This window comes from Electrona antarctica (genome assembly GCF_951216825.1).
Source record: "Electrona antarctica genome assembly, chromosome: 16".
NCBI classification, from domain to species: domain Eukaryota; kingdom Metazoa; phylum Chordata; class Actinopteri; order Myctophiformes; family Myctophidae; genus Electrona; species Electrona antarctica.
The window spans coordinates 30,992,805-31,011,812 of NC_136797.1; positions in this window are offsets into that span (position 1 = coordinate 30,992,805).

Genomic DNA, 19,008 nt, shown 5'->3' on the forward strand with positions numbered 1-19,008 from the left:
CAGTGGGGTTGTTAGAGGGACAGCAGCGTTGACATATGATATCTGGAGGGCCGCTCGTATCAAAGGAGTGTTTAAAGAGTGGTCATTGTTATGGTTGCAGGCAGCTGCTACTGATCGAGAAATATACCCACACCCTAGGGGCTTGGATTCTAGTATCGAAAGCACACGCGCGCGCGCGCATGCACGCACACACTCTCTCTCTCTCTCGCTCACTCTCTACCCATGTCAACTATCAGTCAGGTACCCCCTGGGCCCAAGGGCTGACTCTCTATCTCCACTGCTGAGCTAGACTGAACAGTTTAAGCTGGTTTACAAGAGGATAAAAACAAAGGCTATACCTTAATTTAAACTGCAACATAAGGGGCAGGATCTTGATGTATTAAGTAGAGTAAGTTGGAAAGAAAGCAATAATTTGCAAATGGACAAAGTTTAAAGCCCAACTAAAAGGCTAATGCGTTAAACTCCAACCATCATCCTTTAATGTGTATTTTGAGCAATGCATTAATATTATTTTCTATCAATGTGCTAGTAAGATTAGATTGCTGATTTATTCAATTGTACGCCTGCAACTGTTCATGCATTAGTTGCAAAAGACTTATTTTTTTAACCATATCTATTATTACTGTATGCATTCATAGACTATAGTCATAGTTGATCATAGTAATGTAAAATGTTCCCCAAAATGTGAAATTCCCAGGTAACTCAAATGCTTAAATCTGGCCTCCTATAGACACCGTAGCCTTTGGCGGGATGTGCACAGTTAGCGGTTATTCCTGTAATAACTGTGCAGGCTCCACTATACAGTACCACAGACAGACCACCGGCAGAACTGAGATACTGCCTTCAATTTAAGTTTAATTCCCTCCCCAGGGCTGTGTGGATGTGCTGAAATGATCTGTTAACACTGCTCTGTCACAGTCCCAGTCTGTTGCCCCAGTCATCATTGCCCCAGGTGAAAAGACTGCACAAAGGAGATATGCATGTTTTTTGGACAATTGACCAATGGACCATACAGTGGTGGAAAACGTACTCATTGTTTGTTTTTTTGTTTTTACTTAAGTAGAAGTATCAATATGACAATATTAAACATACTCTGTTTAATACAAGTAAGCCTATTATAGTCTACTCTGTACCAAAAGTAAAAAGTGTCCATTATATGCAGAATGTCCCAAGTTTTCAAAATGCATGAAAATCTTTTGAAGATAGCAGATCCACAAGCTCACAACATGCCACATCGTATTGCAAATAGCCAAAGTGTAGCTATATAGGGATAACGTATGTTTTGTAATAATAATCAAAATTCTGCCTGAACCCGACCCGACCCGGCCCGACGTTTTCGTACATAAATCCTTCATTTTGGTGATAAGACAGTCGGTGTGCAACAGTCTCTCGCACACTCACTCGGTATATAACAATTGAACTCAATAAAAACGGCGCCCGGCACCGTAGCCATCTAGTAGTGTTTTTACATTGTGACGTAAAATAGACACTAAGCCGATTTGCTCAGACACTATGACGTAAAATTTGCCATTCATTGTCAAATGGACTTTAATTTTTGTGTAGGACAAAAATAGCCACTAAGCCGATTTGCTCAGACACTTTGACGTAAAATTCTCCATTGTCAAATGGGAATTTAATGTTTATGTAGGACGGTAAAGCCGATTTGCTCAGACACTATGACGTAAAATTCTCCATTCATTGTCAATGGGAAATGTATGTTTGTGTAAGACGGAAATCTACACTATAGCTGAATATAGGAGGGGCTAGTGCCCCTCAAAAACATATAGACAGACTTAACCAAACCTGACATCCCTATTTTGTCAAACTTAGAAACAGGAGAAAAATAAATCAGATGTACAATATGAGCTTGTACTGTGTTGCTATTTCCACTATTTTTGAAGTTTGTAGTACACTGTCATAATAACAAAGTATAAAATAGGGCATTCATTAAAAAAGAAAACATAAAATAATGGAGATACAAGGTTGCTGCCCGACCACAACAATATTATACAGAATAAATAAAATATGAATTTCAGATGGAAGACTGTTGTCAGTAACCCTCTGGAGTTGGTTGTTTTCATATTTCTCATTTCTGTATACGGTTGTTTTCATATTTCTTATTTCTGTATACAAGGCACAAGCCAATAATATTGACTTCCAACATGAAGCATAACTTCTGTCTGTCATTATGGTGTACTGGAGAGGTGAACATCATTCATTATGCATTCAATATGCAGCGTGTTGCTGCAAAGATCAAGGTCTTGTCTTGACGATTAATTAATTGGGGGTTGGACAGGGTCCACTAATTGAGTAGAAGACATTAGAGCTATATCACTTACTACTTATATATAATATATAATACATTCTGGGAGACACTATTTTTTATTTTTTTATTTTTTATTTTTTTGTGGCTTTCGCCTTTATTTTATATTTTTTATGAAGGGACAGACAGTAGGCTGACAGGAAATGGGGGGAAGACATGCAGTAAAGGCCGTCGGGATCGGGAGTCGAACCCGCGGCACACTGCCAGACTGGATTACCAGCCAAGGTGCCTGGACCACTGAGCCATGGCCCAGGCCTTGGGAGACACTATTAATTCATATGTTTCCAGTTTGCATGTTTGCATGTTTTATATCCTGGGAAGCTACTTTTGTGTGTCGTACAACGAAGTATAAACTGACAGATAGCATTCAATTATCTAAGGAAAACGTAAAATATTTAATATTATGGCGATACAAGGATATTGCCCGACAGCAACAGTATGTTGCCTCCTGTGCATGTTCTTTTCAATGTATGTATTTAGTATTTTTCCTTCTATACCTTTAGGGACATGGTCCAGTGAACTACACTGCATAATGTTGACTGCATACTGTTAACAGTTTCCAAGCAACATGTGATGACACAGCACTCAGCATGTTATGAATAATTAAGGCCTTTTTGTCATTGACAGGCTCTGTAGGTAGCAAGAACACATTCTGGTCTTTATCTGAGAAGTCGAGATAACGCCAAATTAGTTTTCAAATTCGAATTATTTGCGTAACGGTAAAACATACAGTCTTCTATCAGAAGGAAGTGTCATAGATAATTGTATTTTATGGAATGTATGCAGTTTACTTTGATGGCAGCCAGAAGCATGTAAAGGTTGACAGTTGTCTGAACCTGAGACATTGCAGCACACTAGCCATTCACCCAGTGACTACTTCAGGGAAGTCCCTGAATAAGACCGTAGTTGGTTGAAACGTTGGGTTGTCAATACATTTATTGCATCGTGGCAATGAGTCGTGTGGCCTCTTCCTTTCATCTTGAATCTTTTGCACCATGGTCAGCACCTCCACGACATTAGTTATTTTCTTTTTTTAATCCCACGATTTTTGTTACCCACTTTTCACCCGGTGCCAATTGCCTAAACTGTAATCCTGGGTGCTACTCTCCCTCCAACCTGGGGAGAGCCCAGAACTGAGCTCATGCTTCCTTCAATGCATGAAGTGTTGTATTATATAGAAATTTCACGAAATACCTTTCGTTTATGGGTAGGTTTCCTTCAAAACCTAGCTGCAGAACATTATTTTATGTACTCCCAGGACAGAAAATTCTAGAATTTTCGCTGTCCTGGGCTCTAAGGGTGACGTAGGAAGCCACGCCTATCCCGTATAGATACCTGCGTGGCTACGTCAGCCCTCATTCAACTTTTCTTCTGCTAAGCTGCGAGAACGAACTTTAACATTCCAGTGTGTGCAGGGTAATATATCTCGCAAACTCGGCCGAGAGATTAATTCTTTAGGACCGTGAGATCTCTGGCACACTCTCGAAGCAAACAGAAGGATACTTCTCGAGAGAAAAAGCCGAACTTCGACACAAGTGAGTTCTAGGCAACTTGTTGCTACGCTAGCTTGTCGAAAAAACAGCTCGCGCCTCTTTTTCTCTCTCGCTAAAGCTAGCGTTTGTTAGCTTAAAGCTATCCATAGTTAGCTTAGCGCTACTAGGCAGATACGCCTGTGGTCTACTATTACACGCCACGAGGAAGATAAACCTGTGGCTGTTAAGCACTCGGACTCCTCTCTCTACAAGCAACCATGTCGCTGACGAGGGAGACCCAGCCCGGGGAAAGACGCCATCGAGGACAGCCGGTGCCCGCCGACTGTCAAGAAGGCCCCAAACAAAAGACGTGCTCCACCTGGGGATGCGGGAACACGATGTCGGGCAAAGACGGGCATGACGAGTGCATGTATTGTCTCGGCCTCACCCACACCCGTGAGTCCATGGAGGAAATCGGTCCCGTTTGCCTCCATTGTGAGAAAATGGACGACGACGTCCTAAACAACAGGCTCGGACGTGTCCAAAGGTATTATGACAACTTTGCCGCCCACGGACTCCGAGAGAGGAGCCCCACTCCTCCCCCGCGACGAGCTCGCATACAAGTCCCGCCAAAGGGGCTTTGGCCCCGCGTCACCGGAGAGGGACAACGAGCTACCCCGAGACAGAGGCTCGACTACTCGGGCAACAGAGCCCCAACCGGAGCCTCTTCTTCAAGAGCAGCACCTGCCGGCGCTAGCCGAGACAGGTACGCTACTTCAGCCTCTGCAACCAGGGCTCACGAGGCCACTGATTACGAGGCTCATGGCGCGAGGCCAAGGGATACCTTCGCACCGCGCCGCTCTTCCCCAGCTCCACGTGCTCGACAACACGTCGTGCAGGCCACCATTGAGTGCCCGCCCAGACATACAGCTAGACGCAGACAGCCTGCCGTTGCACCCAGCTATATGGTGGACCGCCTGGACCCTTCCCCAGACCGCGCAATGTCTCCCGGTGGGGAGCATTGGACTACCAGGGAGGAAGGGGAGCTTCGTGATGACGAGCTCCCTTCCTTCCAGGAGCAACTCCAGGACTACCACGTCCTGGACGAGGCCTACGCGGACGAACGAGATGGCCATGATGACCTCTCCCCCGGGGACTACGTCAGCACCACTCGTCGCCCCTTCGACGACCTGGATGCCATGGACATACAGGAGCACCAGCAAGCCAGGGCTCCTGTCCCCCCGCCTCCTGTACCCCCCATGGATGACTCCAATATTTACGAGATATACAGGAAGGCTAGTGCACGTTGTAACCACACATGGCCTAAGTCAACTGTCAAGGTACTACCATGGGAAGGCAGGACTGATGAGTCCGCCCCCCCCCCTGCACCTAGAAGACAGAAGCTCCCTATGGCACAGGGCTTCGAGGAGGCCATGATGCACGCCTGGGACGAACCCCTCCTGAAGGTGGATTTTCCCAAGGCCAGCGCCAAGGGGCCCAACGACATACCAGATAAACAAACCCTCGCCATAGACTTCATGCCAGCTATGGACAAGGCTATAGCGGCCTACCTGGCCAACCCTGCAGCTCCTAGAGTGGATCACCACGTAAAGGAACCGCAGCTCCTGTCCAGCAGCGTGAGGGAAGCCTCAAAACTGAACAAGTGGCAGTATGCACACATGTCATTCGTGGCGAAGGCCCTCAATGCAGGAGCACTTCTCCAGGGTTCCATGAAGAGCCTCCTCATTGAGATGGGACAGAAGTCCATTAAAGTCCAGCTAGCGGAACTGCCAGAAGACCTGGCCGAGTTACGCCGCCTGAATCACGAGATGGCCACCCTCCAGAGGGACTCCACTCTCCACAACGCCAAGGCAATGGCATGTTCCATCCTCCAGGAGAGATGGCGTTGGGTCGATCAGACCAGCGCCATCTCCCTGGAGACAAAGAAAGAGTTTGTGGCTGGAAATATCCACCCAGACAGTATGTTTAAGGACGCTCTGGCCAAGATGTCAGAGACCATCCAACAGCTCGAGTCCTCCACCAAGACGATGAAGGCGCTCGAACCGCTGGCCAACCAGGCCGCCCCGGTAGGCCGCCCCAAGGCTAAGAAGGCACCCTGGAAGGCCAAGACCGATGACAAACCCAGGTCCCAGGACCGGAGCGGAGATAGACAGCGACAGCCTGCAGGCCGAGGCAGAGCAGACCGCCGCACCTCTCCGCCGCCCTACAAGGCCAGGAGCGCTCCCAGAGGCCGAGGCCAGGGGAAGCGCAAATGACCTGCCCGGGCCGGGTCATCTTCCCCACCACACTCAGAGTTCAAGGCCAGAGGTGGGGATCACAGATCTCACCTCAGAGCCTGCGCTGAAGCGCTTAAGGGGGCCTGTACACAGTGCTGTGAGCACCGTTGTACAGACCCCGAAAATTGTTATGTGCAATTCACATGTGTATGTTTTTCCACGTTGTTCAATAAAGAAAACAAAAAAACAAAAAACACAAAAAACAATAAAACCAACTCTGAAGGGCATAGGCCCAGTGGGAAAGATAACCCACACTGTGACAGCTTTAGCTGTCACAGGCCAAGAAATCCACGCCAATTTTTTCCAAACTCAATACCGAAAAAATTCACTAGAGGGAGACATTTCACACAAAGTAAGTCTTCCCCTAGGCAGGCCATGCACCACGCTGACAAGCACAGGGAACCCTTTGTCACGTCATCTGTCACAATGGCGGATATCCGGGGCTTCCCCGTGGATAATCCGTACAATTCAGACAGGATACAGGCTACAGTTCGCCTCCAAACCGCCCACTTCCAGGAAAATTATTTTCTCAGAAGCGAGCGGGCAAAAGGCCGCCATTCTGCAAGAGGAAATCAATTCATTAATGCAGAAAGGCGCCATCACAGAGGTGGCCCTCGACCAATCAATGAACGGTTTTTACTCCCGCTATTTCTTGGTAAAGAAAAAGGGGGGCGGACTCCGTCCCATTCTAGACCTGAGGGCATTGAATCGTCACTTAAAAAAGCTGCGATTCAAAATGCTTACTCCACCAGTCCTCCTACGCCTAATTCGCGAAGGGGACTGGTTTACGTCGATAGACCTGCAAGACGCATATTTCCACATTCCGATTTACCCGCCGCACAGAAAATTTCTGCGCTTCGGGTTCAGAGGAAAAGTGTACGAGTACACAGTCCTTCCCTTCGGAATGTCACTGAGTCCCAGAGTCTTCATAAAGTGCACCGCGGCAGCTATCGCTCCGCTCCGACAGCAAGGGATCCGTCTCGCTACATACGTAGACGACTGGATCCTACTTGCAGACTCTCCACGAGAAGCACTGTCGCACACACATCGTGTGCTCAGCCACCTCGACTCGCTTGGGTTTATAATAAACCACGAGAAGAGCATGCTTATGCCAACACAGTCAATAGACTTTATAGGCATAACACTGAACTCAATCTCTTACACGGCCCGCCTGAGCCAAGAGAGAATAGACGCAACACTGCAGTGCGTGGCGTCATTCAAAAGGGGACGCTCGATTCCTTTTCATGCATGCCTCCGGATGGCGGGGTTAATGGCCTCTGCGGTCTATTTAATCCGCCTAGCAAGGCTACATATGAGACCTTTCCAACGATGGATAGGCTCTCTACATGTACCAATGCACCGTCGGCACCAGAAGGTAACAGTAACATCACAATGCATACTAGCCCTTCAATGGTGGTCAGACAGGAAAACCCTCTCAGAGGGCGTCCCCATGGGAAAGCCTCTGATCAGGAAAGTCATCACTACAGACGCCAGCATGACAGGCTGGGGAGCCACGATGGAAGGACTCACAGCCAGAGGTTTATGGTTGGGGCCACTACGTGCCCTTCACATAAATTACTTAGAGCTCATGGCAGTCTTCCTCGCCCTGAAATACTTCGAGCAGCGCATCCTGGATTGCCATGTCCTAGTCAGGACAGACAACACCACGGCCATGTGCTACATCAACAGACAAGGTGGACTCAGGTCCCCTCGTCTTCATCAACTGGCTCAGAAACTGATCCTGTGGTGCAACACACGCGTCCTCTCAATAGTAGCGTGTCACGTCCCAGGTCTTCTGAACACAGGGGCAGACCTGCTGTCCAGAGGACCTCTCCGCTACTCAGACTGGTCACTACACCCTCATGCAGTGGCCCAGGTCTGGAGCAGGTTTGGGAAATCCAAGGTGGATCTCTTTGCCACAGAGGAGAACACGAAGTGTCCCCTCTTCTTCGCAATCAGGGGACCATCAACGTTGGGGCTAGACGCTCTGTCACACCAATGGCCCAAAACCCTTCTCTACGCCTTTCCCCCGCTATCCCTCATCAGCCCCACTCTGGACAGAGTGAGGACTCAGGGTCTGAAGGTGCTCCTAATAGCCCCGTCGTGGGGGGTCTGGAGGTCGGAAATAACCCCTCTCCTCTACGACCAGCCGTGGAGAATTCCCCTTCGAGCGGATCTCCTCTCTCAAGCGAGGGGGGAGATCTTCCACCCTCACCCCCAGGACCTAGACCTATGGGTCTGGCCCGTCAAAGGGTGATGTTGACTGCCGTGGGTCTACCTCCGAACGTAATCGAAACGATTCAGAAAGGCAGAGCCCAGTCAACAAGGGACCGTTACGACACAGCCTGGCGCGTCTTCGAGCATTGGTGCTCACGAAGACCAGACCAAACAGTCCCCTACCAGGCCTCAGTGATCGACGTCCTGTCATTCCTGCAGGAGCTCCTAGACAACGGTCTAGGCCTCTCCTCAGTCAAGGTCCATTTGGCGGCAATCTCTGCCTGCCACCCAGGCTTTGATAACCAGACGGTGTGGAAGCACCCGCTGGTAAAACAATTCATGAAGGGTGTACGCAGGGAACATAGGACATGCAGATCCCTCGTTCCCTGATTTGTCCCTGGTTCTAAAGGCGCTGGCTACAGCACCCTTTGAACCACTACAAACCGTGAGCCTCAAGCTCCTAACCCTGAAGGTGACTCTCCTGATCGCACTCACGACAGCAAAAAGGGTCAGCGACCTACATGCGCTCTCGATCTCTCCAGACTGCATGAGGTTCGATGAGGGGTCGACCAAGGTCACCCTAAAGGCAAACCCCGCCTTCATTCCCAAAAATGCTCTCTCAGTGTGTGTGCCAGTGAACCTACAGGCTTTCCATCCCCCGCCGTTCTCCTCTGACGAAGACAGCAGGCTTAATTGCCTCTGCCCAGTCAGAGCTTTACGCATATACGCGGATAGACTGGCTCCCTTCAGACAAGGAAGCCAACTCTTTGTGTCCTGGGGTGCCAGGACCAAAGGAAAGCCCGTCACGAAGGTCACTATCTCTAACTGGATAGTGGAAGCCATCCGTCTGGCCTACACTAGCCAAGGCGTGGATTCCCCTCAAGCCCTGAGGGCCCACTCCACAAGAGGTGTGGCAGCTTCCTGGGCACTCTACAAGGGTGTCTCCATTCAGGAAGTCTGCACAGCAGCAAGCTGGTCTACACCCTCGACTTTCGCCACATACTATAACCTAGATGTGGCAGCGCCTTCGCTAGCGCACGCGGTCTTGGGGGCCGCTGCTCAGTAAGGCATCAGGGCAGCATAGCGCTGCCTCCTGCCCTCCACAAGGACTAGGTTCTGGACCCAAAAGGGTCCGAGCCCCTCCCAAAAGGTTTACCTGGGACCCACTGGAAGTTCAGGTCACGGGAGTTCATAAAGTCCCATAAACGAAAGGTATTTCGTGAAATTTCTATATAATACAACGTTAAAGGTTACTTTAGTAACCACGGTTGTATATATAAATTGAACGAAATACCTTTCGTGGAACGCCCTTCTGTTCTCTAAAGCAGAAGAAAAGTTCCGAATGAGGGCTGACGTAGCCACGCAGGTATCTATACGGGATAGGCGTGGCTTCCTACGTCACCCTTAGAGCCCAGGACAGCGAAAATTCTAGAATTTTCTGTCCTGGGAGTACATAAAATAATGTTCTGCAGCTAGGTTTTGAAGGAAACCTACCCATAAACGAAAGGTATTTCGTTCAATTTATATATACAACCGTGGTTACTAAAGTAACCTTTAACGTTACTGTTAGCAGGCCGCTTCGCCGCTAGGGTAGAGGCGCTGATGAGGAGAGAACACGCCCACAGCGCCCCCAGCGTCCCTGCCGTGATACATTGACTTGACTTGGTCTGTATCCAGGTTGCCCGTTATGTGTTGATTAAAAAGTATCATGGAACGTCAGGCATTTCCAAAACAGGCAATGTGTTGGCACGTTGTGTAATGGTTCATGATGAATCATTTTATAATATAATTACTTAATAACTCAAATAATTTTCCTATTTCTCACACATTGTAATTTTCTACTTTATCCACTTGGGTAGGTTTTAGAACAATTACTTGAGTTAATAACTACAGCAAATGTTGAGGAGTGAGACAATGAATGTGTCATCGCTTCCAGTGTTGTCATCCCGTTCACGTACAGGTACTCTAAATGGAATGATGCCTTTACAGCAGTGGTTCTCAAAGTGGCATCCGGGGGCGTCCAGGGGTCCTTGAGGGGGTTCCAGGGGGTCCCTAGCCAAATTTTGTTAATGTGGCATCAAGATCAATTTAACCACTTAATTGTCTTCACCGGGCTAAAGGCATGGGGAGAGAGTATGTTTTGCACCCTGTCTGTCCGTGTGTCCGTCTGTGAACATATCTGGCACCTGTGGCTTGATCACAGCCAAACTGTGCACACACACTCCCTGGATGCCACTGAACCTCTGCTCCAATAGATCTAGCATGCACATTCCCACTAGGCCGAGGATGAAATGCCACTTAAACATTTTCAAATCAACCTCATGCTGGCGCTATAACTGCATGGCCAATTCGTGTTTTTACATAACTGCACCGATCTGTGTAAAACTGTATGTCGTTGCTGTCGGGAGGAAACCTCCTAACTCCATTTTTTAGGTTTATTTTTATTTAATTTTTTCTTAAATCAGTGCTATTGAACACCCTTTACGTCTGTGTGTTTCAAAAATATTGAACCAATGGAAAGTAGTAAAAAATGCTTTGGACAAAACCTCTTAACTCCATTGGACCCTCAAACTGTCTGCTAAAGCAACTAACTCCACCAACTCTCCTCCTCTCATGCAATTCATTGACAATATATAAACTCACAACACCAACTTTGATGAGGCAGTATTGCTTAGTTTTGAAAATATAAGGTTTTCTTCATTTCCTGATAAATGTATAATTTATTTTCATTTCCCGACAGCAGAGATATGCGCATTCCCTAGAGGCCAAGGAAAAACCTTTGTCCTGCATTTTTCACATGTGTGCTTTATAGCGCCACCAGGAGGCCAACTTATGTAAAACAAATGTTTGGATATTACTTGATTACTTTATTATTTCATCCAAAGTTCACACAAATCGGTATAAATAATCTCTATAGTCATGTGTTCAAGAAGACGGGTCTGTTTGATTTCTCATATTCTGCACACTCCCTAGGTCAAGAAAAAATGTCTTCTTCAAATCTTTACAAGCAACAAACATAAGAAGTATAAATTCACATTTCTAAACTATGTAGTGTGCATCATTAAAAGATGAGCCGATGCACATATTTGAAACAGATTTTGAAATAATGTACAGTATTAAAAATACAATACCACATTTGTTTAAAAAACTAAATGGTAGCCTACATTCTCTTCGCTTCCAGATACGTATGGAGACTGGAGAGACCCAAACAGAAAATCTGTGGAACGATTTAATTTCCCAACTGGTGTCAAAATGATATCCTCTTGTACTTTACTTTCCCCATGGAATCATAATGCTTCCTGTCTCAGAAGGCTGGTTTGAGGTTGAAAATTAATTTAATTGGCATTCTCACAGGAATGCGTGTTGTGCATGCCATTCCACTCATCTGTTGGTCACGCCTTGCAAGTAGGACTACCCAGAGGCAAACCCTGTCCTAGGGAAGAGACAGCAGAAAGATAATGACTGCAGTCCAAAACACAAAGGTAATAACCTAATTGAATATGCAGATTTTTCAGGACACATTACTTCCTGCTGAGTAATTCCTTTGCATCATTTAATCCACGAGCCAGACCAAAGTGACACCCTTGTTGCCCTTAGCAACTAAGGCCTCAGCTTGATGCTTGTTCTGTTCCAGGGAACATAGCAACTGCTGTTGTTCACAAGGACGCAGCATGTCACACGGCGTCTGGGAGATTCTCAGTGGTGCTGGAATACATGGCCTGTGAATTAATGGTTTTGCGGTTGCCCTGCTATTAAGATAAGGCCCAACTGGTCTCACTTGCACAGCTGATGTTGTGATGTTGTGTTGCCACCTAGTCCTAAATGCAGTCCTAATGACTTAGCTGAGTAGAGGCTGTAGATCAGGATTTCTATGCAAGATTAAATGCTGCTATTGGATCCTTCACAATTATATTGGGGTGGGAAATAGCACGTTGATTTAGTTCACATTACCAGGGTTTTTTTTAAATAGAGGGGCTATAACAGCACAATTAAACAATTATTTATGATTCACCTTTTCACATGCTAGGTACAATAACATATTTGTTATGTCATTCCCCAGTGTCAATGAAGCGTGATCTGAACATTTATTTGGGGGGAAAATATTTGTAATTATTTCACTGCCTCTATTTCACTCAATGGAGAGAACAAGTCGTTTTTGGTGGGTTGCCATAAAAAAAATCATATTTGTAGCACATTGAAAAATGAAAGTGAGTAGGCGAGGGTACACATTGTGGGTTGGCAGCTATTTAGCTGGAAATTGGCTGGTCATTTACTCTTCATATTTTGAAAGTAAATATGTATTTGCTGCCTGAGTCAGCCTAACACTCAAGAACAGCAGATTTAACAGAAACACAACTTATTTTTACACATTGCACAAGAGCATGTGCAAGAACATGCATGCAGGCCAATGAGTTTGTTTCATTTGTATATCTGTAACTCTAATTGTACGATGTACAAACTGCTCATTAAACCGAGCACTGTCGGTGGCCTAAATTCAGATGTTGCACAATGCAAGTGCATAACCCACAACCCCATAAGGGGAAATGTTAGTATGACACAAACACAATTATTATATAAACCAAAGAATAAAATGAACAAAAACAAAAATCATTGCGGAGTGTTGGTGAACGGGCGAAGGAAGGGGGACATACAGTGACAGTTTGAAATGTGTCTAAAAGAAAATCCACCAATCCGCCCCTGGCTTGTTCACAGTGTCATCTGTTAAGGTGTCCTTGCTGGCGGCTTCCTTATTACTGCCCTCCTCCATCTGCTTCTGAAATGCATCCATCTGGGTGCTAACGCTGACTTGTGGGGTGCTGACATTGATACTGTAACACTGACAACTTGCTCCTGGCCTTCTGATGCATGCATGCTTGCCTGATGGGTGTGAAGACACAAGTACACTAGTGTGTGTGTATTATAGTGAACATACTGTAACTACTATGTTCTTCTATACTTAGTAATACAATGGAGGGACTTGAGGCTCATTGAGCAAATCAGGATTTCCTCAAGCATGACCAAATATGTCGGTTGTATTGTCATATATTAAAATTAAAATTGCCTAGAGGGTGGGTCAGTGGACTGTGGACGTTCAGGGGCCATGAGAGTAGTCACACCAGGGCCAACGTGTGGTCGCCAAGGTCCCATTCAAGGGGTCCAGCATTGTTACAGCGGTATTTGTAGGCTCACTGCAGCCTGTCTGTCTGTCTGTCTGTCTGTCTGTCTGTCTGTCTGTCTATCTAAATTCCGTACACGTTTTTGTACTTCACTTTGAAACGTTCACACTTTAAAATGTTTGGCTCTGTTTTATTGTTTTATTGGTGATTTAAATATATACTATTATATTAAGTTTATACTTTTTGAAATATTTAACTTTTTATTCATACATTTTTCCTCCCATAGTAAATCTATGGGATTTATTTTTTAAATCCACCTCACCTTTGCAGCCTCATTACTCTGGCATACTTTTTTCGTAGAAACAGAATGCAGATGACAGACTAGCGGTGAAGGCTCACATTTGAATTATAGTTTTCCACTTAAGTGGACTGCTGACAGGCTTGAAGTGTGCATGGATGTTTCTTTTCTATTAGGGTTTACATATGTAATTGTAATATATGCAATTTAAGTGTTTTAGAGGTAATGTGTTTTGGTGTGGACCCCAGTAAGACCAGCTTAATACTAATGGGGATCTTCTTCAAATCAATCCATCCATCCATCCATCCATCCATCCATCCATCCATCCATCCATCCTCAACCGCTTATCCGTAGTCGGTTTGTGCGGGGCAACAGCTCCACCAGGGAGCTCCAGACTTCCCTCTTCAGAGCAACAAACTTCCTCCTGGGGGATCCCGAGGCATTCCAGGGCCAGTTCAGAGATATAATCTTATAAATATAATATATAATGATATAATATAAATATAATCTTCTTCAAATACATATACAATTAAATAAATAGATCAAAGTATACAAAATCACAACCACTGTGTCCTCACATCCATGCAAGCTCTCCCCACCAGGACAAACAATTCTAGCAACAATTCAAAAGAACAGTTTTGTTATACAAAGGAACTCATGCCTGAATAATAATGCTCAGAATACTTGAGTACAAAAAATAGACCGAGCCAATCTGTCCTAGTGTCCTGCCTCTGATAGTGATAGAGGATCTATTCTCAATGCTAGTTCACCAACGACAAAACAAACAACAAAAGGAACACAGGAAAATAATGACTGGAGAGCAAGGGGGGGCCCATCAGGGGGTCCCCGGCAAAATGAGGAACGGTGCTTAAAAATCCACTTTATTATGGCCCAAAGCCACGGCAGCTGCCCTGCCTTCTGTATACTATCTGTCTAAAGAGGAACTTGCCAGCACATGTTAACATAAACATGAACGGCAGAACTAGTGGAAACTGGGTGTGGGTATTGCTGACACCCCACGGAAGTGAAGTGTCGAGAGATAAGTAGGTCAGATCAGTGATTCTCCAGGACCAGCATAACACTTCTTTCAGCACGTACACGTTACATACAAAGTCAATGCAAAATGGTAAATGGTGCATTTATATATCGCCTTTATCCAAGGCGCTTTACAGAGATTGTGCATTACATTCACCCATTCACACACACATTCATACACCGATGGCGGCGGAAACCATGCAAGGCACCAACTAGCACATCAGGAGCAATTGGGGGTTCAGTGTCTTGCTCAAGGACACTTCGACAACTCTGGGGGAGCCCGGGTTCGAACTGTTCGAACATTGCGGTTACCATCCAGGCACTCTACCCCTGAGCCACTCTACCTCTGTGCAAAGACACTCTGTGTTGCACAGAGTGGGCAAAGACACACTCTGTTTTATTTTAAAGTGTCATACAGGGCAGATTACTATGACAATCTGCAAAACCCGTCCGTCAGTCAGGTCAAGCCTCCATATATGGTTATCAGCCCATCACACCTCGTGACACCACGCCTCGTGACACGTCACACCACCATTATGGTCGACTCTCCATATATGGCTATCTCCATATATGGCCGATGCTTCATATATGGCAGTCTCCATATATGAAGATCACAACACGGACCTCATCAAACCCTGGATAGCCATACATGGAGAAGACTGGATCATCACCTAGATCTGCATATATGGAGCCGGCCAGCAACTCTGCATCTGACCTCAAACCCTTAGATCTGGAGGTCAGCTCCATACAGGACATTCCATACATCCGTCCTTCCTCTTCGATGTCTCCCTTTTGACTGATACCTGTCCATTCAAACTCTAGACGGGCCCACCCCAAAGTTATTGGTGCAGGCGCGCCCGGCAGGCCCGAAAATTAAGGCCCGGCCCTACCTGGGCCCTCATCAAACCCTATTAGATCCTTAGATCTCCATAGATGGAGCTGACCTGTTCTGACATTCCATATGTTGATCTGACCTCATCAAACCCTGTACACTCTAGACTCCATATATGGCCAGTACAGAATTCATTCCATATGTTGATCTGACCCCCCCATGCCAAAGCGCCAGCGCTCGCCCAGCAGTCTGATACGTGTACACGACCTCGCCCTTTAGGGCGTCTTACTGGTTCTACTTTTGAGGGGCGCTTCTATATACAGGTTTTAATGTTTTTAGTTCAATGTTTGTTTTAAAAACGCCATTGACAATGAAGGCTAAATTTACGTCATATTGTCCCTCATTACGACATATTGTCTCTTTATTGTTAATGGCATTTAATGTCTGTGTTGTCACCGTTTTTTTACATCACCATTACATCACCTAATCAACATGAGTTAGACTTTAATATATTACCCACCCCCCCCACCCCCCCTTCTAAATGTTTCATAAGATTTGGAATCTTTTTTTGCCTAATGACAAAATCAATATAGGGCTAACCAGGTCGAAAAGTTAGTTTGCTAATTACTACTGGAAAACTACAACTGGCAGCAGAATGAAATGAGTGCAGGAAGGCCCCCTAGAAAACACAACTAATGACATTCAACAAGGAGGACAGAACCATTACTACTGCCAGTGCGAAGTAGTCAAGGACTTAAATTATTTTGGCACCTCGACTGCCTTGACAGAACAGTATCTGAAGGCCCGGAGGGTCTGGAAAGTCTTGGACTACAATAGCATTAGTACTGCTGTAAGGGCCCGAGAGAGTACAGCGGGAAAAGGCCCTGGATGACGTCTACACAAGAATGTTACGAATTGATGTCACCTGGGAGAACCACATGAGAAAGGTGGACTTTTACGGGGGCCTTCCGCGGGTCATGGACAAAGTCACTGAGAGAAGAATGGTGTCGGGCACGGTGTCAGGCACCCGGAACTGATGGAGAGCGAACTGACACTGTGGGAGTCAACCCAAGGCACAGCTAGGAGGGGAAGCACCACCTACGTGGACTGTGGACACACTGCGACATGACAGTGGAGCTACTAGTGACACTGCAGAGCACCGGTCCCTGATGCTGGATATAGCAGTCCCGAGTTGGTGTTGGCAAGTCTGCACCCTCGTAAATCCATCAGTGACATGCAAACGCACGCACGCGCGCACACACACACACACACACACACACACACACACACACACACACACACACACACACACACACACACACACACACACTACTCTGTCCTGCACTGCTGTGGGGAAGGTCATTACAAAAAAACATGAAACCAGCGTTATCTACACTGTTATACAAGAGGAAAAAGATGCCTAAACTAGAACTGCACTCTGTCGAGTGCCTACTTGCTTGTTGCACACAAGTAGGCCATAAATTACCTACTAGTGCGCAAGCAGAGCGCGCAACTACTGTCGACCGCTACAAACTGTCAAATCTCAGCTTCTCTGTGAAAGAACGTTTGAAATATTGAATTATTAGGTTTAGCTATTTGCTACGTACCTAGTTTTTGGAGGTAAACGAGTAGTATTGTTAAGTATGGTAAGAGACGGCTTTCGATGGTGACGTATATGTCGATCAGTGTCGGGTGGATTAAAGGAAATGCCTCTATGTGGCTGAATGAATATTAACATCCTAATACATCCTAATACTGGGGGGTCAAATTATGACCCCCCCCCAGTCAAAAAACACCAGTCACAAAACACTCATGCTTTCCAAGGTGTGATTTGCATGGGGTCCTAATCACACCTATGTTTGTATGTATACGTATATGTAATTTGTAAGTTGATTAGCGGTATACTGTGGTTACTTTGCGCCCCGTTTGATGCGTATGTATCGTAGCAGCATATGACGTCAGGGTATAACTGGTATAACTAGCTCTCAATGATGACGTAATAAAGATGTGGATTAAAGGACCCAGTGCCAGGGTGTAATTGGTTTTCGATGGTGACGTAATGGCGATATGTTTTAGTGTCGGGAGGATTAAAGGTAATGCCCCTATGTATACATGTATGTAATCTGACACCACTGCCATATCAAGCACAAGTAGTTACGTCATACGCTGGCACGGCGCATACGCATCAAACGGCGACATGGACGAAAACTATTACTTGCGCGCTCTGCTTGTGCAAGTAATAAATAATCAGATGCCTGACTATATGCACCAAATTGAATATGACATTAATGCCACATTCCACCAAATGATCAGGTGATGAGTATTAATTACTTCAATGGCAAAAACAGAAAGGGAGAGAGGTCAGCGGTGGCCAAAGAAAACTTGACTGCTTCCTGAACAGGGGTAGTAGACATTTATTTTAAAGCTGTCAGTTCCACGGGTCCCCGGTGTTTGTTCCTTCAACATGCTTTGTATACCTTTCCCAGAGTTTGTGCTTCTCTCTTGGTAACAACCTCTATTTTAAAGGCAAAAAAGGGGACATTCTCACATGTAAAGGTGATATTTAAGTGCACACAGTGTCTAAGGTATATAGACAACATGTTCCAGAACAAGCCCCGATTTAGCTCCTGTCTGGGACATGCGCTGTCCGTGGTGCTGATTACCCTGCCCTGCTCTCACGGGACTCAGAGCATGCAACATGGAATGCTGAAATTGGATGTATTATTTCAATACCATGCTAAACTCTTGCATGATATTGAAATTGCACATCATTTGTGTTGATATTGTGTGTAAAAACAAACCAGAATATTGAGTTGATATGTTGACCCATTTGTTGTCATGTATTAACTTTGCTTATTTTGGTTTTTTGTTTGTTTCACCCATTTTCTCCCCATTTTAGACATTATGATTCCCTCCCCCACACATTTCTGTCACTGCTGTTATATCCTACTGCCTCACCTAGTGAGGAGCCCCCACCGGGAAGACGTAGAGAGGAGCAATGGCTCAATGACAGGCAAGCTTTTGATACCCTGGTGCCGATTGGCATAACATTCCTCATTAATTCTATTAAGGGCTAAATGCATTGGTGGTTGCAGTGTGGTCACGGGGAACATATTCAAATGTTTACATGAGTTTAAGTTATAATAAGTTGACTCCAATGCATTTTTCCTCAGTCTCACAGTCCGTTTCAACATGAATGGAGAACAGCCCCGTCGGTTCTTGAAATATCGCACACACACACCCACGTTCAGCGATTTCACCCATTTATAGTAGTACGTATATATATATATATAGTCAAAAATCTGAGTTGTTATTCCGACAGGTTATTGTTGTGGCACCATTACCTGATTCTGCTATCAACTGACCACTAAAGTAGTGGTCATGGTGTGTGAAGTACGTGTTTTGTTTGGCGAGCCG